This window comes from Oryzias latipes, chromosome 10, assembly GCF_053564925.1.
Source record: "Oryzias latipes strain Hd-rR chromosome 10, Olatipes_Hd-rR_3.1".
In the NCBI taxonomy this organism is placed as follows: Eukaryota; Metazoa; Chordata; class Actinopteri; order Beloniformes; family Adrianichthyidae; genus Oryzias; species Oryzias latipes.
The window spans coordinates 23,566,854-23,591,528 of record NC_136246.1 but is presented as its reverse complement, the minus strand read 5'-3'; the positions used below and the strand labels follow the sequence as shown (position 1 = coordinate 23,591,528).

General features: G+C 38.1%; 1 long non-coding RNA gene across 1 annotated transcript; it reads left to right on the top strand.

Moving 5' to 3' along the window:
- The first annotated feature begins 18,086 nt into the window (after positions 1-18,086).
- Positions 18,087-22,713, top strand: LOC144994912 (uncharacterized). The gene is made up of 6 exons (XR_013658610.1): positions 18,087-18,150; positions 19,140-19,221; positions 19,508-19,595; positions 19,939-20,050; positions 21,585-21,848; positions 22,277-22,713. It is a non-coding gene; the product is annotated as an uncharacterized LOC144994912 (long non-coding RNA).
- Positions 22,714-24,675: the final 1,962 nt, after the last annotated feature.

The following is a 24,675-nucleotide window of genomic DNA, read 5'->3' as shown; positions in this document are numbered from 1 at the left end:
CAGCAATTCCTTAAAAATCAGTTTCAAAATTTTCTCTGCGACCCCCCCCCAGCTGATGTCTAAATGCTTTAGCCAGAGTTCTGATGAGAAATTCATTTTCTTTTCCAATTTTAGCTTCTTTTTATTGGCGGCCAGTTAAATCCAATCTAGAGGTTCAAATTTCTTCCGCTCACATATTAGGTTCTCCCTCACTGACTTTCTAAATCAAATGCATCCCATTCAGTGCTGAGGGTGGTCTGCTGGAGTCATGCGGGGGTGCACAGTGGACAGGCTGTGGTCCATCATAGGGTCAAATTAAGCTCCCTGAATTGGTTCTGGATGTTGAGGTTTTTTTGATCAAAACTCGAGTGACATCTGGATTTTGGGATCCTGAGCTTTCCTGTACTGGAGTAAATAGAATTCAATTTAGAATAAAAATTCAAAATGTACTTCTGTTAAAAAAATGAAAAACTACAGTTAGAGTTTATAAGAAAATAAAGGGTAAACTAATTAACTTTTGGAAGGTGGTATCGTGTGAAGAAAAAAAAAAAAAAAAAAATCATTCCTGTTTAAACAGATTTGCTCCAATTTAGTTACCGGTACCTCAAATCAGAAAGTAATTTATTAAAAGCTGAGGCAGCACTACTCTCAGAGCATCTAACATATCTAGTTATTTTTATTAAATCTATACACGATTACATGAAGATCAGACTGCAAATGATTTTTTTATTCACTTTCAAAATGATTGCTCTGTGCTCTATCTGCGAGCTGTGGTTGGTGTGCGGCGCCTGCACTCAGCTGACCTGGAGCCTGTTCCCTGTAAGTGGATTGATATATTTCTTTGAAACGGGTGATGGATTGGTTTTCACAGCTACATATCCATAATGTCAAACCCTCCGAGGAGCAGGTTTATTTAATATAAACAGGATTAGACGATGGGCTTAGATGGCATCGTTAATCCATCCAACCATAGCAGTGTTACTGGTCGCAATCAAAGCACTGATAGAAGAAGCATGTCAGTCAATGGCTGTGAAGAAGAGCACCCCCGCCCCTTTCATATCATCCTGCTTTGTGGGAAAGGTTTGGTGGGCAGCCAGCACTTCAGCTGCCCTCCACTGTTGCTGCTCGCTTCAAAGTGAGTTGTTTTATGGCCTTGTAAGTACAATAAAAGTATAGCGGATAACACTTTCACATCCCCTACAAGACTTTTTCACTTCTGATTTCATTTTTTCCTTTGGCTGCTGATGTACAGTGAGGTTTAAGGCTGGTTTAGCACCGACTCCTCTGGGGTCAGATTTACAACTTAAAGAGCAAAAAGGAAAATATTGTTCATTGTCTAATTGGCGGCATACTCTGCTGTCCATGTTTCATTTTTAAAGAGCACTCCTCTCACACAGACACACAAACATGGGGCAAAAAATGAAGAATTGTCTAAGTTTGCTTAAGAATTACTCATTGTAAACAAAATACTAGCAGTGCGCAATTTGGATTGAGTTTTTAGTTGGTTTTAACCTCTTGATACATGAATTTTTTTCCAGCTACTAATTTTATATTTATATGCCTCCAAGTTTGACACTCAGCACTAAGGGAGTGGATTGGGGGAGGGGTTAAACCACCAACTGAGTTTCTGTGTCCGTGGCTTACTGCTCCCCCAGGGGATGGGTCAAAATGAACAAATTTCACTCACCTGGCTGTTTGCCAACTAAATGGGACTTTTACTTTACAGTAAAAACTCAATTAAAGGTATATTTTGGAGCCAAAGCAGCTTGATGTCTATGTTCATCAACAGGCATCAAGGGGTTAAAACTGTAACTCTGGTGCTTTTTCAAAGTTTTTCAGCAAGAAATAAAACAGTTTTTATTGGTCCTACCTTGACTTCAACATGTGGTCTATCCTCTGTGTAGCTTTTTGGAGAAAGTCCTTGTCATGACCCTCAAGTTGCATGTTGTTGGATGTATGTGAGTGTGTTCTTGTCTGCAGGTTACCTTTTAATTTATTACCAGCTGATGGGTGTCAGCTGATTGGACCCAGCTGACCTTGTGGTGTCAATCAGCTGAGACACTAAAAAAAGGAAGCTGGGGATTTCTGCAGTGACAACAACCTGTTTGGAAAGCAGCACATTTCTACAGAAATAGCTGTTGGTTGAACTCCCCACTGGTTTTAAACACGGCAATCCTGGCTGTATTTTTTTTAATGAATTAACAGTATGATAGATTTAAGAATTAAATAATTGTAATTTGTGTTAATATAATAAACCTGCACACCCTTAAGGAAAATTTTTGATCCTAGTGGGCCTTTTTTTTAATCACTTCCCTATCATCCTTTGTATGTGAAACTCCTTCTTTTCTTTATGTCTCTCAATCTCACAAAAGAAAAGGAGGTTGTATTGAACAAAAATGATTTTTTTTTTAGCTAAATCAATGAGTTAGAAGCACCCCACTGTTGCCTCATGAGTGTTCCTTTATGTTGTACCAGAGACCTGTCTCAAATTTTCTCTGCACCTTTTATATGTTTTTATTTTCCAATCAAAAGGTGAAATAAAATAACTTTAATAGCCAATATTTGAACATCACGTTTTTTATGTATTCATTTGGCTTGTCTGGATTTGCAGCATCACCAAAAGAGTCATCACAATTTAAAGGTTTTTTGGAAACCAACATATATAATCCTTCATAGTTCTCCTAGAAAACATAAGAGAAGGAAAAAGAAATACATTAAAGAAAATGAATACTGAAATATTTTAGTAACTATCTACCTTTTTACATAGTGAAATAAAATATGAGGTTGTCCAGGTTTTAAAGTTAAAGCAAACATTTGCTGGATCCGGTATGAATGGCTTGAGGCGAAAGAAAACGACTGAAATGGTAATGAGTACACTAAATAAAAGAATAAAGACCACTGTGTGGGTGTTTAAAAAACATCTGAATTATTTACCCGTGTACCCCATTATCCCTTAAACTTATGACCCATATAAATAACTTTTTAGTGTGAAGTGAGTGTCATTAGAAAACCACTTTAAAGTAAACCACACTTAGAGCCTTAAGTGAGCTTTGAAAGTGGTTTGGAAACAACCTTTGGAAGATAAATAATTTAATAGCCGTCCCATCTCAGTTATTATTTGACAGCATGTTTTGCAAAATTACAACCTGAGTCTTAACTCCAGTGGAGCGTTTGTAAGGAAAATGGGCAGTCAAGCACGTCATTTTATGAATCTAACGCTTGTGAAGTAATTGAGCAAATGTGCTTCGCTAAACTGTTTGATTTTATAGGCATCACTCGGTCAACCAAACGCAGGTTGCAAAGGTAAAAACATTCACTTTAGTGGGTTATGAAAGTTGAAATCGAGGAACAAGAAACAGTAACAGAAGCCTTTTTGTGCAGTCTGAGGTTGAAAAGCAACAGCTACCTTTCTGAGTCACTTCTTGCTCCATTTGATCAATGTGCCTTAAATGAAGCTGCCAGTATTTGCATCATTAGCGTGCTTTGATTTTTTTGTGTCAGGGTGAAAAGGTTATTTGACAAGAATCACAGACGCTCACGCACTGGCTGTCTGAACAATCTTTAACCCCAAAGGGGAACACACCTTGAATGCTATAAGCCCATTAAACACACATTACAGTCATTATTCACTCCTTTGAGTCAAATCCACTCAGCTCAACTTTTCCATGTTCAACCTTTTCAATAAGAAATGTAGCCCAAAGTGCTTCAAAGAACAAAAAATAGGTTTAAAAAAAAAACATGACTATAAAAATATGCTAAATGTTTTAAACTCTGTCTTCAATCACAGTGTCGACATTTCATGCCCAAATTGGGAGTCATCTCCAGAGAAAAGACCCCTCAAGGCTACAAGATGTGCCTCCACAGCCCCAGAGGTTCTGGGAGCCACAAGTAAAGTTCTGTGAAGAGTTCCTGTGGAGTTTAAAGAACCCAAATGTTCCTTGAGGAAGGATGAAGCTATCCCATTAAGGGCTTTATATGGGAATGTGGAGGATTTTAAATCTAAATTTTCCAAGCCAGTGCAGAGAGGCTGCAACAGGCGATATATGATCTGTCTTGGCTGTGCATTAAACAGTCTGACACACAGCTATCATCCTCCAGCTTTTCATGGAAGAAGCAAACAAAAAAGTCTAATTGCCTCATTACTGCTGCTAATACCTTTTCTTATCATGGAAGTCATTTGTAGGAAGGCTGTTTGTTTATCTTACAGAGGAATATTACCATTCACTTAGCAACGTTACTCACCTGGATTTTTATTTTATTTTAAGAATAGCAGCATAAACCTAAAAATTTGTTTTTATCTAGTCATTCATCCATTTTTTTATCCACTACATCTCTATCACAGTGTTATTTGTTTATATATGTAATTGTAATTTTGAAGCCCACCAATATTAGAGTTGTAAAAACATTTGCATTAATAAATGTACATTAAATTCTTTAGATGCTGCAGCTGATTTACTCATAAAAATTAAAATGTTCATTTTTGCCACTTTCACAGCAGGCTTTCCTTTTAATTTGATTGTTGTCCAAATAAGACGAAGATTTCTTTAAGTCCCACTCCAACCATCTTTTTTTATTGTAAAAGCGCTCCCATTTTATTAATATTTTTTATAACAATTATGTTGTTTTTAGCATAAATCATAAATTTGTGTCTTTTCCTATAGTTACTGCAGAGCGGCAGTAGGTTATTAGAAATTCACCTCTGAGTTGTGGGTAGAACTGTTAACGTGGAGTAAGCCCACCCCCCTTCCCCTCCCCGTTGTGTACTGGAGCGGAGCAGGGAGCTTGTGGTCCACGTAACAAATAAGCTCTTTCTCAAACAGTATTTTTTCTGCTCCTGATTCACAATGATTTAAATTTAAAAAATGCTCTGAAATACAATATTAATCTTAATTTTCTTCATAGTCGTCCTCCATCCTGAGAAAATGCCTCTAGAACGTGTAAAAAACACTGTTTTCATCGAAGTGGGTCTTTAAACCCGACATGGGATAAATGCACTTTCCAACTGGACTCTTCATGTTTTATCAGCCTTCCGATTAGTTCCATGAAACATTTAAAGTGGTCTGCAGTGTCAGTAGTGAGTAAAAGCACACAGAAAAACACAATTATGAAGCACCATTAATTTCTGTTATGACGACTGCAGCAGGGCAGCTCTGATGAATCACCAGCAGCACCTCTGGGATCTCCTCTGTGCTGTCTCCCTGCATGCGCCTGACTCATGGTCCAGCATTTTATGTTGGCTTACACCCTTTTACTATACAAGTACTGCTAGATTTGTGTCACATTCCAAGCTTTGATTAGAATTAAACTGCATCCTGCCCTACGACTGGTTGTAGCCGTTTGGTCCGTGGTCCATGCCAAACAGATGGTCACTGATTTAGGTCGCAGGGGTTATCCTTGGGTTATTTTTTTCTTTTCGCCACATCCCCCAGTTTTATCTGCAAACACTTGGAAGGGATTCTCCTCTGTTGGTCCTCAGAGCTTTCAAATAATATTCTTGTGAACCCGTTAATCCCACCAGCAACAATCACTGCCAATGTTGTTATGGCTTCAGGAAGAAATTCAAGTTTTAGATTGAGGACAATTTGTCTCTTTCATTTTTTTATTAAAATTTGTCTCTTTCATTTTTTTTTTTTAATTATTAAAATGATGTTGAAAGTGTAAACAGTGACATGGATAGTCTGTTTATGTCCTGTTTGGATCTCAGAAAGAAATTGTCTAAAAGTTAAACAAGACTGACCAAGTGAAATAATTTACTGAAATTGATTGGAAATTTGAACTTGAAAACGATGTATACGTCTTTATTATATTTTTACATTTGATCTTTATTTTGACCTATAATTAAAATGATGTGCTTTCATGAATCTTTTCTCCCTGATGACAGTAAATGTAAGCAGAGCAACATTCATTGCCTCAAGTAGATTGTTGATGAACAACATTGTATTTCGTTTTTATCATGAGGCGTAAATTAATACATGGTTGCAAATCAGCGCAAAGCCGCTGTTCTCCACTTCAGAATCCACTGGAATTAGACGTTAATTTTATGAAGAGTTACAGTAATTCAAAGAACATCAATATAGAAGCTAAAGCTCTGGTGTTAAGGAGTTAAGACAAATTAATCTTAAATTTGTTCATTTTTAATTATTGTTTAAATTAATGTTATGACATTTAAATGCTGCACAGTCACTGAGGGACTCTGAGATGTCAGTCATGGTCATTGTTTTATATTTGTTGGTGAGTGTCTGGTGTTCTTCCAGGATTTTTCAGATGGAATATGTAAAAGAATATAACACAAAAAAAGAGGGTAGAATGTAACCTTTAAAAAGTTGGTTCTAAACAGCAAAAATATCAGTGCACAGACACAAAAAGAAATTGTTCTTTTTTTGTCGGATTCAGTACCAAATAGTCTGTTTCCCAGCAGATTTTTGCTCTTTCTATGGCTGAATTGGAACTCTTTATCACTGCCAGCAATGAGGAAAGGGAGCTTTAAGCTTAAATGTTTTCTGACAAAAAGTTTGGCTTGTTTTAAAAAACGTATTGGCTCGTAAAAAACTGAACTGTAATAGAAACTCATGTATTTCTCCCCGAGATGGCACTGCACCCATTCAGATTAATCCTATTTCTACCCCATAACACCTTTGTTACTACATCTCAAGGTGGCACAGAGGTGGTACAGGATGTTACAGTGCACTGGAGGGGTTTGCTTTAATACAAAACAGTTTGGTAGTTCTGTAGATTCACACGAAACACCTTTCAGTGAAAAATAGAAACAGAGCAATTCACTGGGCAACACAGAAGAAGCATAAATCACAAAAATGTTGGCAAATGTCTCCTCTGTGAACATGACATGCCAAGGAAGTGATGGTGCTCATCAATATCTGACAGTCAGAGAATGAAAGGTTTCCTCTACAAGTTTTTTTTTCTTCTGTTCAGAGCTCAACAAGCAGTTGTAGTAACTGCATGATATTCTCCAGCAGTTTGGTCCTCCCAGTGTGAAAGCAAAACAAACCAATGAAAATGTCCAATTTTACAACATCCCATTCTCATTCTGAGTCTAAAGGACTATCACTAGTGGAAACCTTACAGGTGAAAATGGGACTTTTTAAAGGAAAACTACATTCACCAGCCACTTTATTAGGCAAACCCGTCCGACTGCTCGTCATCACAAATTTCCAATCAGTCAATCACATGGCAGCAACTCAGTTCATTTAGACGTGGAGACATGGTCAAGATGATCTGCTGCAGTTCAAACTGAGCATTGGAAGAAAGATGATTGAAGTGGCTCATTGGTGCTAGATGAGCTAGTCTGAGTCTTTCATAAACTGCATAATCAGCTCATCTCAAACGGCTTTCTTGAACATAACAATGAGATCGCTAGACTCAAATGGCCTCCACAGTCACTAGATCTCCACCCAATAGATCACCTTTAGGATGTGGTGGAACAGGAGATTGGCATCATGGATGTGGAGCTGACAAATCTGCAGCAATTGCATGATGCTGTCATGTCAGAGACTACCAAAGTCTCTGAGGAATGTTTCCAGTACTTTGTTAAATCTATGCCACGAAGTATTAAGGCAATTCTGAAGGTAAAAGGGGTCCAAGCCAGTACTAGCAAGGTGTACCTAATAAAGTAGCTGGCACGTGGACATGTACACTTTAAGTGTCTGGTTAAGACACTTTGGCCTGATTCAAATCAGGGAGGTGATGAAGCTCCTCTGAGTTAGATCCTGCAGACAGGAAAAATCCATCTCAAGACCAGAATCCTCGTCTGTCATTCCTGATTTCACCTTTATAAAATGCAAATTAATCAAGTGCTGATATGCCACTGACACAGTTAGAAATAAACTCATGTGACAGCCAACTGAGAATGGAATTACATCAGCAGCCTCTAAAGGGATGGAGCATTAACCCTCTTCTTTAGAAGGAGTAAATTGTCTCTCCTTGTCTTCATTGTGTCACTAATCCTAATCCTAAAGATCTGAGAGAATTCTTCCTAATGCTCCATATATCAGCAACAACCGAAAGCTGCTGTGTGGGAGATAATGGATGAAAGTGTTAGCGAGACTGCATGTACAGAATTTGTTCTGCACACCTCTCACCACACCTAAATAAGGTATCTGAAGATATTAAATAAACATCCTTTCTGTAGTTAGTCATTTTGAATAGAATATGTCGAAGTGAGCACTTTAATGTGTGCTGTGAAATATGTGTGCAGAATTTGAATTTCAAATTATCCTTTGAAGTTGAGGGAAGAAAAAAAAAAAAACTCTTGCGCTTGAAAGGAGTGGATGTGTCCCAGTGGGGGCCATGTGGTGCAATAGAGTGATTTCCTGTGGTCAGACTGCTACAGTGGGTGAAACAGGTACATTCAGAAAGCGGATAATAAGTACAGAATTCAGGCTGTGAAATTTGGGCTCATTGAACTGATGAATGCAGGAGATGTTGGCTCAGGAGTACTACATGCAGTGTGAAGACCTTCTGGCCCAACAGTGATCTCATCCAACAGAGATGGGCCCAGAGAGAAACCAACATTAAAGCCAAACGAGTGAAATTTGAACACCCAGAAAACATCTGACTCCTTTCTAGCTATGAGTCCATTTGGTTCCTAAAGAAGAGAAGGGTTTTCTTTGTGCACCTCTCTTACATTTCCATTGCTTGCAAGGATGTCAAGGTCAGTAGCAGGCAGAGAATTAGAAGTTTGGGAAGAAATTTTACCACTGGCAGCTTCTGAATTTTCTCCACAGGTCTTTATTGAGCTGTGAGCTTGATCACTGTCTTGTTAACGATAAAGAAAAACTAATTTCCGCTGCACATTTTCTACAATCTGATAAACCAAGAAGAACTTGGGGATTTAAATATAAAGGGGGGGGATGAAAATTGAAAACTGCAATAAATAGATCTGAAAATACAAAAAAATGATGAAAACACATTCATTTGCTAAACTGAACAGCGACTCAAAAAAGCTGTTTTTAGATCTACTCCTCAATTTGAAGGAGAAATCCTGAGCCGGTGTTGGAACAGTCCATGAGAGAACATAATAATTAGCAACTGAAATGTCACCATCACTGAGGAGCGAGCGACCGGCATGTAGACCCAGCATCCCTGCATCACTCATTTTGGGAGCGCGGCAGCAAAAGATCAACGTGATGTACAAGTGTCGCCTAAACAGAAGTGAAACAAAACAATGTCTGCGGGGGGATGCGACCCCTGCGCACACCCTCCCCCGGGAGCTTCCCCAGCTTCTGTGCCTCCCAGAGGGCTGCAGTCTGTGGGCATAGCTAAGCTTTCCTTTCCCCTCTGGGAATGTGATGCCCCTCCTGCTGCCGCACAAATACTCATCCATGAGAGGAGCGGCTGCGCTCTGCAATCAACCAGCAACACATTTACAGTCAGAGGCTCACTGGCAGTTATGCTATTATACAAAACATAGACAATATCATCTTATTTGTCCACCGCACCTCTATTTGACTTAGATCATCTGTTGGAGCGTGATAATTCTGTGTGAAGGATCCTATCAATCAATATAAGTAAACAGCACTTCGTTTGCGTCCTGTCCAACTATGATTTAATTCTCCTAGGGCTTAAGAATCTTCTGTAACGATGAGCCTTTGCATTGAGGTACTGTTGCTGTGTGTTTGAGGAGGTGGAGAAGTGAGGGTCATACATCTTGCCTGAGCATGTAATGCTGTTGTCAAGGCCACCGACACCTCCACCCAGCACAGGGAGGGTGAAGGTTGACTTTCCTCTTTTGCCATTTTCAAGCAGACTCTTCCGTCGTGTTTTGTTGAGCTGCCGCCAACGGGAGCGCTCAGAGGGGAGGAAACGTCAATCTGGAAAGTTCAAAACAAGGTTAAAGTGTCACCAACAGCTTTAAATGGAAGCCTGTTCTGTGACCGCCGCTGAATCCAATGAAGGCACTTTGCCACATTAAAACCTGGAAGTTGGACACTGCAGTGCTGTCGGTTTAGACTATCGCACTAACCATCTTTATCATGTTAATAGGCTGTGCCTATGAAGAGCAGCTCCTTCCATTCCACTCACAAATTAAGTAAGGAGCAACACAAGATATGCAGGCATGGGCTATTACTTTCTGTCCAGGAATGGGATGGATTTACCACATTAGATTAATGTCTGTCAATCAAAAACTTTCTGCATGTTGGTCAGAAAGTATGCAGCACTAAAGGGGATGGATTCTTTTTTATGTGGGTCATGAAGCCCCTGGAATGAAGCAGCCTTCCAAAGATAACACAAGGAAAATCCTTTCATTTTAATGGTAATAAAAAATATATAGCAACTTATGTTCTTAAAAGTTCAAATTAACTTCAATCAGCAAGGGCTGAATTCATCCTCTTAAGGTTAAAAAGATGATTGATGTTAACTTTTAATAAAAAATCAAAATCCCCATTTCTAAAATCCTGTAATGTTTAAAAAGTTTCACATTCTGGGAAAGATAAAAAGAGAACAAATATGTACATGCATTTTGGCACATTGCAGCCTGGTTAGGGCTCGGTAGCTCGGTTGGTAAGGTGAAAGATTACCACGCAGGAAACCAGGGTATGATTCCCAGAGGGGAATGAAAAATGGTAATGAGGCAACTACCATATCAAGGTGAGCAATTAACATCACCCAGTGAGGCAAGACCCTGAATGCTACTGCCACTATTGGGGGAGCAGTGAGCTAAAGAAAAACAGTGCTCGTACCCCTAATATCTTACCAAATATTAATATTTGACTTCTTTGAAAAACCAGTAAGCGGTGAGTTCCCCCAGGGGAGAACAATTTCCCCATTGTGGAATAAATAAAGTAACAATTATTACTTATTTGATTTATTTATTTATTTGATTTTAGCAATTTAACACAAAAAACTATTCGTGGGTAAAGAAGAAAATGAAAGGATTAAGACATTTTTTGAGACATTGACTTTTTTTGATAAAATGTAATCTCATTCATTCATCCTTTAATCCGTTTGCTCCCTTTCGGGGTCACGGGGCTGTCGGAGCCTATCCCGGCCACTTGTGTGCGAAGGCAGGGGACATCCTGGACTGGTCGCCAGTCTGTCACAGGGCCACAAATCACACACCCAAAAATCAAAATCCCCAATTTCAAAATGTAATCACTCCAAAAATAAATTTCCAACAGAATTCCTGAAATAAATCCTTCAAAATCTTAATATTTCAAGCATAATCAAAGGAGAAAAAAATAAACCTAAAAATGTGAAAAAGGTAGTAATGAAAAACAGAAGAAAAGGCACAGCATACATGTATAAAACACAGGCAATTGTTTTTCCTCCCCATGATGAAGTATCAACAGCGGTTCTGTGTCATTATCCTGGGGTTTTCTGCCTCTAGATATTATTTTAAATCAGCCAAAGTTAAATGTTTCGCCGTGGTGTAAAAGATGGTGAAAACTACACATGAAGCATGAAGTGCACTCAATACATTTGGGCTGGTGAGCTATTGATTAAGCAGCTTTAACCTGTTATTTTATTATTCATGATGTTAATGCTGCAACACGTGACAAATACCGTGTATGTGACATTTTTTTGAGCCACGGCACAAATGTCAGAGCTGTTCTTGTTTTTTTCTACCAAAATATAATTCCTTATACTGTTTATGTGTGATGTTTCTTCTAGTGTCTAAACGTGTCTTTTTCAAGCATGATTATTTCAAGGTTTGGAGCTGGAGGAACAAGGAGCTGGTTATTAACTGCCAAAAAAATAATTTGTGACAAAAAAAACGGTGCTCGTACCCCTAATATCTTAACAAATATTAATATTTGACTGCTTTGAAAAACTGGTGCTTTTGCACTGGTGATCCAGTGGACCTGATTCAAATGGGCAGGGGATGCTAAAAAACTTCACACCTTCATTTGGCTGGCCTTTCACATTGAGTGGACCAAACTGCCTGGAAATGTCATGCAGTTACAACAGCTGCTCATTTAACAGGCAGCATTGCCTGAAACAAGATTTGACCAGCAGGGGAAAAGTAAAAAAAAAAAATCACAGAAAAATGGCCAAGCCCGTTCATCCCCTGAATATCATGTACTGACAAGTGTTGTTATTTCTTTACAACAGCAAACTACTCTAACACAATATTTTGGTATTTTATGATTTGCACCATTCCTGATGCACGGAGTGACTTGTTTGTCGTCCTCAAAATGCAGTAACTTTCTTACTTTGGTTTGGTTATTTCTTTGTACAGTCACTGTGGCAAACCACACCAGGGTTCACTTGCAGGGAAACAAAAATCCAACTTTGTGGTTCACAAAAGAGTTTTTGTAAGCTCTCACACCAGTAGAAGGAAATGCACAAAGCAAAAAAAAGTGTAGTATGGGTTTCCTAAATCCTTACAGTTTGCAGAAAAAAAATTCCTGCACATGTTGCCTAGGGGTGTATTCAGGCTGGGAAACCGTTTGGTCCGGATCGAGTCCTGAACCTTGCATTTGGTCTGTATTCAGACTGCAGTCAAGGGGACTTTCCTGTTCCAGACTAAAGCTCATGAACAAAACCATGTGACTAAAGATCTCTTCACTCATTGGTCAGGAATTCAAGGGCGGAGCAAAGCAACTAGAGGTAAAAGTTATGGAAGTCCTGCCCTTTTAGTTAATTCAAATGTTTTCTTTTGCTTATAAGTTTTGAATGGCTGTATGAACATCAGGCTCAAACACTTTTGACCCGTTCCTTTGTTACGATGGAGGCATGCTGCAGGGCGGTTGCTGGCAAGAAGTACTGTATTTACAGTACAACACAGAACAGTGGTCTTTCATGTATCGCTGTAATTAAATACCTTCTAAAAATACCTCACAATAGGTGAAATCTGCAAAATAGCCATCTTTATTTTTTACAAAAATTATAGATGTTTTTTTTTATATAAAATACAGGAACATATGTGCAGAATATAGACTGGAAACCCCAAGGTCAAAATGGGAAACAACTCCGAAGGTGGTAGAAACTGAGAGGGCAAAGATCCTGTGGGACTTCCAAATCCAGACTGATAGGATGGTAATGGCGAACCAACCAGACATTGTAGTGGTGGATAAAGAACAGAGGAAAGCCGTTGTGGTGGATGTGGCAGTGCCAAGCAATGGGAACATCAGGAAGAAGGAACATGAGAACCTGGAGAAACACCAGGCACTCAGAAAAGAACTGGAGAAAGCCTGGAAAGTGAAGGTGACAGTGGTGCCTGTGGTAATTGGAGCACTCGGGGCAGTAACCCCCAAGCTGGAGGAGTGGCTACAACAGATACCTGGAAAGACCTCAGACCTCTCAGTCCAGAAAAGCGCAGTGCTAGGAACAGCTAAGATACTGCGCAGGACCCTCAAGCTCCCAGGCCTCTGGTAGAGGACCCGAGCTTGGAGGAGAAACCACCCGCGGAGGGTGAGAGGGGAGTTTTTTTTTGTTGTTTTTTTTTTATATATGGAACGGGAACAGGAAAGTATATATATATATATATATACACACACACACACACACACACACACACACACATATATATATATATATATATATATATATATATATATATATATATATATATATATATACACACATAGGTAAAACACAGAGATGGCGGAAGGTGAACAGAGTTAAAGTGAGAGAGCACTGTAGACTTTACAAGAAAGAAAATATCCTGTTGCTAAAATGTTGTGATAGCTGATTAATTGCTTTTTTTCATGAATGCAATGAATTTACATTTAATCTCAGTTTGATCCATTTTCTGTTTTTTCCACTTGTCACCAGATTCGTTCAATAAGTGAAACCTGATCATTAAAATTCAAACAGGGTGCCCTCATATCCCCAAGACAGCAAGCAGTTCACTTACGAGACATTCACCTGCACAGAAAGATGCCAGGCTAAAGCCTTATTTTGTGACTTACAGTTCTGCCAACACTTCAGGCAGTTTAATCTCTTTTGTTCATTTCTAAAATTTCTAATTTAGTTGTTTGAATTGTTTTCATACACATGTTTAACCTTTTAGACATAACGCTGCAAAAGAGATGTGACTCCTGCATGCTCCAGTGGTTAAGGCAACCGTGGCTGGTGCATCTACACTCTCTTCACGTCTCTGAGCTGACGCCCCAAGGCAGCAGCGTTAGCACCAAATTGACAAAGCAACTAGACGTGACAGGGGGAATCATAGAATTGCATTTTGCAGAATCCATGTTTCCCCCTCCCCTTTTGTCCCTCAGCACATCAAATATTAGATCATCGGTCAATTCTGAGCGAAATGATTGATTTTAGACTGGATCCACGTCATCCCCTCCTTGAGATAAGATAAAATAGAATAAACCTTTGAGCCTCTGGAGACAGCATGTGTAGGTTTTCTTGTGGTCACTGTGCAGCTCTGCATTTTCTATCATGTTTTTGACAAGATCATCTCGTCTTTATGACTCTGTGAAAGTAATGTCTGTCATCAAAGCTCTATTGGTTTTTGCTTAGCTTGTTTCTGCCCTTTAGGTGCAAGATTTTTCGTTTCTTTTTTCTTTTTTGCAGCGCTCTGAGGTGATGACTACTGCAGAACTACACTGACAGCAACATGCACTCCCATTTTTAGGCAGATTAAGATGTTTGCCATGGGCATCAGATGAGTGAATAATCTATAAAACAGTCAGGCGGTGTGGCATGGCACCATTTGGCATTCATTTTAGTGAAATTAAGTACGTTTTGAGGGAATGGCCAATAAAACCCCAGCAGCTTTGCTAGTATCCATAACTTTCTTTTTCTATGCAAGCTATGCACGACAGAGAAAATCCTCAGAGCAAAAAATGAAATTGATCAATTCTGTAACTCTCTTGTGCCGTTAATTTCTTGGTGACTACAGTCGAGTCTTTTGGCGAGAACGAGAGGCTCTTTGAAGCATGAAGCCCCTGCTGAATATTACGTCCGTTAACAAGCTCCGACTCGACAGCCACAGTGGCCTGAGGTTGAGATTGGTGCAGACCTACTGTCCAGCAAAGTGAGATGAAATATGTGTGAAAACGCTGCCCCAAGATGCCCTGAAGACTCCTGGCAAGTTGTTTTCTCAACTCTTTGTCTTATAGCAATTAGTTTTTAACTCCAATCTGCACGACCACTTAAGGGGGTTTCTTGGAGCATGCTTTCGCATTTCTTAACCGTGTATTGACGTGAAAGGGCGAGAAGTGTGAAACCATCGGAACGTGTAAATGATCTTTTCTTTATGCAAACACACATCTAGTTAATAGCTAGGCTCTTTATTTGGAAAAAAAGAAGAAAAGGATGTATCTCATAAAGGTGATTTAACTTAATGTTTTAAATGTTCGAGGAGGTTTGATACTTTAACAGTTTATAATGATTTTCTTTATTAAACCCCTTCATGCCTGAATTTATGTCCAGTTAGATAAAAAAATATTTTTTCTTTTTTATTTTCCTTTCAAGGTGATGGGAAATTAAGTGTTAAGTTTGTGCCATACAATGGATTGGCGAACCATTCAGTGTATACCTCACACTTCGACTGACAATGGCTGGGATAGGCTCCAGCATCCATGTGGCCCCAGAATTATTTAAGTGGGATTTGAAAATGGATAAATGGAGTTAAATTTGGATTAACTTTGTCCCTAATGACACAAATATAGTCCAGGTTACAAAAAAGGTCTGGGTTTATTTTTTTAATTTTTATTTTACACAACATTACTTGATTAAAGCTTAATATTGATTTCATCCACAAATGTATCTTTTGTTTTTTGTCCTTGTTTCAATTTTTCAGGCAACAACCTATTTTATATATTTTCATGACATAAGTTAAAAAGAAAGAAATCCACTTGGAAAAGAGATGAAAAGTTCAGTCACCTCCCTTTTTTATACTAGTTTGATCGATGTTAGAGATGAGAATTCATCATTTCGTTTATGAAAGTTCACCTTTGTTTACATTAAACCACACAAAATTCTCTCCGACTGTATTTTGAAAATGTAAATATATTCATTAACATTGAAACTGAGAAAATTGTTTATTGTCAATCCAACATCATTTAGTTTACTACCTAATTCAAATGATTTTTTTTTTGTAGTTTATAAGGTAACATAAGCTCTCATTTCCTCGATTTCTGTAATTTTTTTTGAAGCATTTTCATTATTTTAATATTTGTTGATAACATGCTTTTATTACTAATTAGTTTTAAAATATGTTCCGAATCATATCCATTCATTTTGTGTCTTTATTCAAACCATTCTAACATTCTTTTCTCTTTTTAGCATTTTATCTTTTTTGATCGCATCATTATTTGGTGCTGCGTTTACCATTTCACATAAAAATCGATTTTTTTTTTCCACAGATTTTGTGTGAAGGTAACAAAAATTTGGTCAAATCCAAGAACAGGAGCAGGTAAAATTTTGCAAATTTCTTAAAAAATGTATTTCTCTGATTCTATATTTTAATATATATACATAGATAAGACATTGGCATTCATCACTATCATCCACTACTATTTCTCATCATGAACATTATTTTTCAAAATTCCAAGTGCTTTCCCCCCACTCTTCAAAAAACCAATGCCATGACAAAAGGTCACCAATTACTTTTTTTCTGAAACGCTTTTAAATGTAAATGAGTAATAATTCTCATAATTAGGTCGGCGGGCAAACCTTTAATGCTTCCTCTCAGCTCTGGTTTCTCCTTCACTGATCAGAACTCATTCTCCACCTGTGTGTGTTATCAGCACAACAAAGGATAAAGAGGACTGACACACAGTGCCTGGAAATTGTTGTCATCAAGCTGTAGGTCAGTAGCATTGAAGAAAATGAGAGGATATTAGGCAAAGCGTATGGAGGAGAGGTTGTATCCTGTTACTGCAGCAGCAAAGTCATGCACATTCAACAAAAAGCTCAGACTGACGGAGGAGAAACCTTCATCCCACTCATTCCAGCAGCCCACAGAATCTTTTTTTTTACACAAAGCAAATATTTCAGACTTAACAATGTAATATAGCTGTGAAGTATGACTTCCAGCTGAGGTTTCTTCCTTTTTTTTGTTTTAGTCATCGGTGCTGAAGACAAGAGAGAGATCATTTGATCAAAATGAAAAAATGATAAAGTGTCTGACTGTTACAGAGACTTGGGTGTTCTCTTTTACTCCACTCATTTAAAATATAATGAAAACAGAACCTTATCATCTTAAAAACATTGCCAGACTCCACCCATTTTTCCGCCTGGAGGTGCCTGTTTTAATTTTGAGCAGCATAGATTTTTTGTGCTGCCCTGTTCTCTGGTCCTCACAGAAACAATAAGGGATTCTGGGACCAGAGAGCGGGAACATATTACACCCATCTTAAAATAATGCATTTGATCCTTATGACATTCAGGATTCACTTTAAGGTTTGGTAACACTTTATATTAAGATTCCTTAACAAGCTTTGTTAACACATTAACAAGCATTATAAATGAATTTATAGGGTCTTAGTAAGACATTTATTAGTACAATAAGTCTAATAAGGTTTATTAAATTACTTAGTTAACACATTTACAAGCATTATTATTAGGATGTTTTCAAGATGCTAATGATGCATTTATTGATATTATAGGTGCTTAACTATGGAGTTAATTCAGTCTCAATAATCAGAAATGCACACAACCGGTTTTACAAATGCACACGCTCCGATTCACAAATGTCATTTTATGCAAACGTGAAAAATAAATTCGGAAATACACACCCTGTGTTTCACAAACACACAGATTGTGTTTCACACATGCACACTAAATGTTTTACAAATGCACAATAAGTGTTTCTCACAAATGTGCACACTGTTTTTCACAAAAACATTTTAGAAATTCACAATAAATGTATCAGAAATGCACAGTAAGTGCTTCACAAACATGATGTTTAGGTACACATGTGATGTGAACTCACAGATCATTCGAATTGCAGACTGTGCATTCAAAATCCCGTTCTCGTTTGTGAATCTCCCCGTGTGTGTGAGAGATTTTTCTACGGTGAATATTGAGACTCATCTGACGGAGCGGGTCAACTAATCTCACCATTGGCTAGTAAATCTGTCAATCAAACTCATCGGCAAAGCAGGCGGGTTCGCTTTTAGCCAATCGAATGGGCCCTTACACTCCTCACTTTCAAAGTGACGAGGGAGGGAGCTGTTCAACACAGCAGTTGAAAGGACGCGCGCGGCAAAAATGGCGGAGAGGTCTTCTGAACGGGATCAGTCTCAGCCCGTAAGTAATGCATTTATTTGATCATTCCCTCGTTGTACGTCCTGTAATGTTATTGAATACTAAGTTGAAGCGTTCTCCTTAGCCAAGTGACATGTGTGAATGCTTTATGAACACTGCAGCCGAGTCGTTTGCAGAGTACCCCCACCGCAAATTAGCTTAGCTTTGTTTTAGCCTGTGCAAATTGTGCCTGCCTGTGAGTGTGAGTGAAGTTCAAGCCGGTGTCGGTTCAAGCTAGCGTCTATAGCCAATGATCTGTAGGTTCTTAACATGATTCAGATAGAACTAAGGGGAAAAGCATGCCGGATTTACAGCAGCAAAGAAAGTTTAATAAAAAGTATTGATTTGGAGACGGCGATTTGTTTAAACACTGATGCTATGCTATGCTAACTAGCTAGTTGTTCCGTGTGCTGCCTTTATGTAAACGCGATCCGGGTTAAAGTTAGACACAGTCTTTTCACAACCCAGACTTTAAGACGGGATGACATGTGCAACAAAGTTAATTCATATGACATTCATGAAAACGGCATTTTTTAAATATAACAGACATGAATCCACTGAATGAAAGACGCCTCATTAAGTTTCTAACGTTAGAACCCGTATTGTGCTGAAAAGCCCTGTGAGATTGTGTCAGAGTGACAGCCACTAAATTCCCCGTATCTTTACTTCCAATGACGTAATGACAAGAATCCCAAACATTATGTTTTTAGGCTGTTTTGTAGTCGATAAGTAGTCACAGAAAGGGTGGATGGGAGAAATCAGCTGTCAACAGTGATTTGAGTAGAAGTTACTGTAAGTATTACACACAGGCTTCCTGTGATCAGTGTCTTGTCTCTGATTTTTTTAAAGGTGTTCTTTACTACAAGCTCAAGTTATCATAGCAAGAGTGTTTTAAAAAAAATCCCCTTTCATATATTTGAAAATTATGTAATTTAAGATCAGACAGCTAAATTATCTAATCCATGTTTGTTGTGTTTTTATTTATTCTCTAGGATTTACTGAATGTGACAGCGTGACAATCTTTTGTTCCTCGTGACATCAGGCAATACAACTCTCTGGCAGGGCATCTTACAAGTAATTTCTTTTAATTTTACCCACTGATTTCCCAATTATTTACCTTTTTTTATCAATCTTTTTATTTTGTGATATTTCTATTTGTAATGCATGTGTGTTTATGTGTTTTTTTAAGATGGCCATTTAAAAAAAAATTCCTCAGGAATTATTAAATACCTTTCTATTCTATTCTATTTCATATTTTATCATCCTATTGTATTACTGTTTTACCTGTCAATTGGGAATTTAGCATTTTTGCCGCTGTAAACATCTGTCAGTTGAAAGTATTTGTACTTGTATTCCATAGATCTTGTACCTGAGAAGATGGCAGAGAACAACTGTGCAGACTTGGCCTTCTTCAGTGACGCTGTGAACGTTTATGGCTTTCCTCTGAGGTATTCATGTTATTCATAAAGAAATATTTTATTCACATATCAGGCAGTATAAGTACTTGGTTATTTGTACAAAAATAAAATAACTTTTTTTAGACTCCTCTGAAAACAAAGGCAACTCTAAAACTTTCCCCTCATGAATAACATTTTACACCCCCTTAACAGTCTCTCTCACCTCATTTTTTCCCCCAGTGATACATGTAACCCACTCCTGCAATTTTTTTAACCTAGAAATTCTACTTATTGGCATCATACATAAGAACATTACATTTTAAACTGATGTGTACCGTATTGGCGATGCATTTGTAATTATGTGTTTGAGACATGATTTTCATGTTATTGTCAGGGTGAGAGGAGATCACGGAGGAGAAAATGTGGGCATAGCTGAGTTAATGCTCACAGTACGTACAACTGACACAAACAGCTTTGTTGCAGCAAAAGTGTACACACAATCAACGGTGAGTTGAACCTAGTTTTAGAAGCTTTAATATATACACAGGGCTCCAGACTGCGTCCATTTGGTCGCATTTTGCGACCAAAATTTGAGAGTGTGCGACTGAATTTTACACCCAGTCGCACATGTGCTACCAGTAAATTTGCCTCCCCCACCCTCCGTATTTTTTATACATTAAACATGAAAGGAGCACGTCAATGATCGATGAAATGAGAGATGAAATCATCAATGAGACGCGAGCGCACACGCACGCAGGCAGACACACACACTCGCGCGAATACTCATGAGACTGGAGCACACGCGAGCACACACTCGCGTTTCATTGAGTGATGCCCGAGGCGGCCAATGCGTGTGAGAAGAATAGGGAAAGTCACTGCAAGTGGCTAAAATATGTGGAGGGGCGGGGCCTAGAGATAATCGAGCGCGCGTAAACATCCGTGGGAAGGAAACGGAGACAAATATCATCACAACCTGATATGTGCATCTGAGCTATGAGCAAGCGAACTATTGATTCGTTCTTCCGACCTGCAGCTAGTGTACCAGTGACAGAGTGTACAGCAGGGGTCTCAAACTCGCATGAAATCGAAGCTGCAGCGAGACTGAAAGAGAACAGGAATTAGGAGTTGTCCTTAACATTCAATTTCGTTTTAATATGCCTCTCCCCCTAAGTATGAGCTGTGATATTACATCTTTTATAATTATTTTAATGTTTTGTAATGGATGTAGCTTTTTTTAATCAGTTGGTATTTTAAATTATTTTAATTGATCAGTGAACTACATAAAACCATCGGGACACATATCCCATAATGCATTGTTTTGTAGTCTGTAGGGCAGCTTTTAGTCAGTTCAATACTAAATTTCCAGCTGCGTTCGCTCTGATTGGTGTCTTGCTCTCACCCCTTTCTCGTGATATTTTTGTTTTGATTGACAGGTGATGTTAGAGCAAAAACAAAAATATACGTCACACACCAGGTGATCTGTGCAGTGTTGCGTCCATCTGGGTGATCTCAAACACGCTTATTGTGCATCTTGGCTGAACCTATTTGGTGTCACCAACATGAATTTCCATCCCCTAATGTTTACATACATTTAAGTATTGTTTGAAACTGTGAAATTACGAAAGGTTACTACGGTAATCACTTTGTTACTAAAAAAATGTTTTTATTCTAAATGTATGGTATTTTGTTTACTATTTGTACTGTCATGACAGCGATGGTGCTGTCAGTTTACCTTCATGTTGCATCGTCAAAAGTGCAGAATAAAATATGACACTGAATTAGAAACAGCACATTGTAATTTCTGCATCTATTATTAAAGTATTTATTTGTAATACAGTGGAAATTAGTAGATTTGGTTAGAATGTTGATTTACGGTATGCGCCCCTAAATTTTCTGGTTGTGCCCCTAAAATTTTCAGTTAGGGTCCACTACGCTCCTAGTGAAAAAAGTTAGTCTGGAGCCCTGATACATAAAAGTGAATGATGTATTAAAAATAAATCTGACAATATAATATTTCTTTTTGCTTTTTTCCAAATACAGGATTGAGCTCCTCTGGTGTGATGTCTTCATGACTGTTACTGGTTTATATTACAACATCCTGCACTCTCCTGAGGACCAAGACTTGCTCAATATCAGTAACATCACCTATTCTGCAGCCATTACATTTTTCTACCACGCATTCAAGCCAGTTTGGATGTCTTTAGTGACGCGTGGGACAGCCATCCAATCAGGACGGAGCAAAGCATGACACCAAATCAGCTGTGGCAGTTGGGCTTGACCCAGAACCCTGTTTCTGATCCCCGGGTAAATGCTTTATTTAATCTCACTGTACTGGACAACTGATGTGTGCAGTTTGACTAAAGTGGAAAGTATCAAGAAGAGTATCATGAAATCATAATGACTACAGTGAATTTTCATCGAAAATGAATGAAAAAGATTATTGTTGTGTGGTGCAAACAATTTCCCTAAATTGTTTGTTTGTAGGAAGAATAGCACATCTGCAAGTTCAAAATGCATCACAATGCATGGCCTTATGAGCCATCAGATGTACTAATGTCACTACTTTGTTAAGGTTCACTTATTTGCAAATTATAAACAGTTATGGAGATATGAGGTCTGCCTGCAAGCAACAATATAAGTCATTATTAGTGGGTCTCTGTTCCTACATAATCTAAAACACACAAAAAACAGTGCTGTTCATAAACAGTATCTTTTTTTTTTTTTTTTGTCAGGGTATGCTGGTTCCAGAGATTGAATGGGAGGAGAGTGGATCCATGACTGAACCTCATCCTGGGATCAATGTCCTGGTATGGGACAGTCCTCTTTTGGGTCCACAAATGTTGGAACTGCAAGACGACATCAATCCATTGTTTAATTCAGACCGTTTGGGAGTGGACCTACATCTTTACTGTCCAGTGTGTTTAGAACTTAATTTAGGCGACATAATTACATACAGAAGAAGAGAGACTGAGGGGAGCAAGACAGAGTTCAAATAAATACTGCTGTATTGTTCAAGGGACTTCATTGTATGTAAGGAAGTTATGAAAATTAGTTCCAGTTTAAATAAAATTCAAATCAGTAGAGATCCCACATTTGCTTAAATTTTGATGTTTTAATCTGTCCATGTTTTCACTGAATTTTACTCTGCAATAAAGGGTGAATGTTTGCACTTTGTTGTTCTATGACCATCTTTTGTTGTGTAGTATTTAACCAGTTATAAAACCCAGAGAGATGAGGATCTTTTTTGCAAGGGTGACCTGGCCAAGAGGTGTATATGTATATGGTTACAATATAAAATCAATGACATTTGAGTTATTAAAAAAATAAAATTAAGGTCAAGCAAAGTGACTTCGGGCTGAGCAGGGGAGGTGTATATTGGGTATCTGTGATTGACAGTGAGATGAACTTGAGGTAATGTAGTCCCACTGCGTGGTACGGAGCAAAGTGATGACAGTTTCTCCACAAAACCTGTGGAAGTTGCAGATTTTTCTCCTCCACCTTCATATGATCCAAACCGTGTCTGAGTGTTGAAATGACGCTAGCATGAAAGCTAAGAGAATAACGTACAAACAATCCAGAGTGAAACATTCATTTTAAATCTCATGACCAGTACAGAGTTCGATGGATTCTAAGACAACTGCATTCAACCACTGTTGCCTTGCTTCCAGGTCCACTGAAAAGTTGCACAAGCCAGTAATTTTTGACAACCGAAGGCAAATAAACCGACAAGCCATGCTAAAGCTAACACGCTAACGACCGACTGGTCCAGAATCAAACATGGGCGGGGCTTTTGTCACCCGCAGAAAGTGTAGAGAAATTGTAAGGGGCCATTCGATTGGCTAAAAGCGAACCCGCCTGCTTTCCCGATGAGTTTGATTGACAGATTCACTAGCCAATGGTGACATTAGTTGACCCGCTCCGTCAGATGAGTCTCAATATTCACCGTAGAAAAATCTCTCACACACACGGGGAGATTCACAAACGAGAACGGGATTTTGAATGCACAGTCTGCAATTCGAATGATCTGTGAGTTCACATCACATGTGTAACTAAAAATCATGTTTGTGAAGCACTTACTGTGCATTTCTGATATATTTATTGTGAATTTCTAAAATGTTTTTTGTGAAACACAGTGTGCACATTTGTGAGAAACACTTATTGTGCATTTGTAAAACATTTAGTGTGCATGTGTGAAACACAATCTGTGTGTTTGTGAAACACAGCGTGTGTATTTCCGAATTTAATTTTCACGTTTGCATAAAATGACATTTGTGAATCGGAGCGTGTGCATTTGTAAAACCGGTTGTGTGCATTTCTGATTATTGAGACTGAATTAACTCCATACTTAACAAATGTGTCAGTGTTAATAAGCTTAAGAAGATTTATTAACAACCTTTGTTAACAAATTAAGAAGTATTATTATTGTTTGGGATTCTAGTAAGATATTTATTAGCATTATAGATGTCTCACACAAGCCTAACTGTTCATAAGCTTAATAAGTTTTATTGACTAACTTAACAAATTAATAGGCTTTATTAATGTGTCAGATGCTAGTAAGATATTTATTAGCATTATAGATGTCTCACACAAGCCTAACTGTTCATAAGCTTAATAAGTTTTATTGACTAACTTAACAAATTAATAGGCTTTATTAATGTGTCAGATGCTTGTAAGATATTTATTAGCATTATAGATGTCTTGCAAATACCTGAAAGTGTTAATAAGATTTATTAACATCTAAAGTCAGACCATTGTCTTCTAAATCCATATTACTAAACTGCTTATAAGCTTTACAAATGTATTAATTAACTTTGTTAATAGTTTATTAATTGTTTTGCAGCACCCCATCTAAAGTGTGGATGTTTTTTAGCACAAACAACCACAAAGCATAAAGATTGTAAAAAGAACTTTATGACATTAAAACAGACTAAACATACACAAATCGTTCTGTAAAAGATATATAATAACTTAATTCAGACAAATAATTTTTTTTTAAAAAACATATATACTGCTGTTGGATGACTAGCATCATAGCTATAAGGATAAAGTATTAGCATCTATCCTGAGTAAAACATTCATTGCAAATCCCATCACCAGGAGACAATTCTCTGCATTCAATGCCAACTGCATT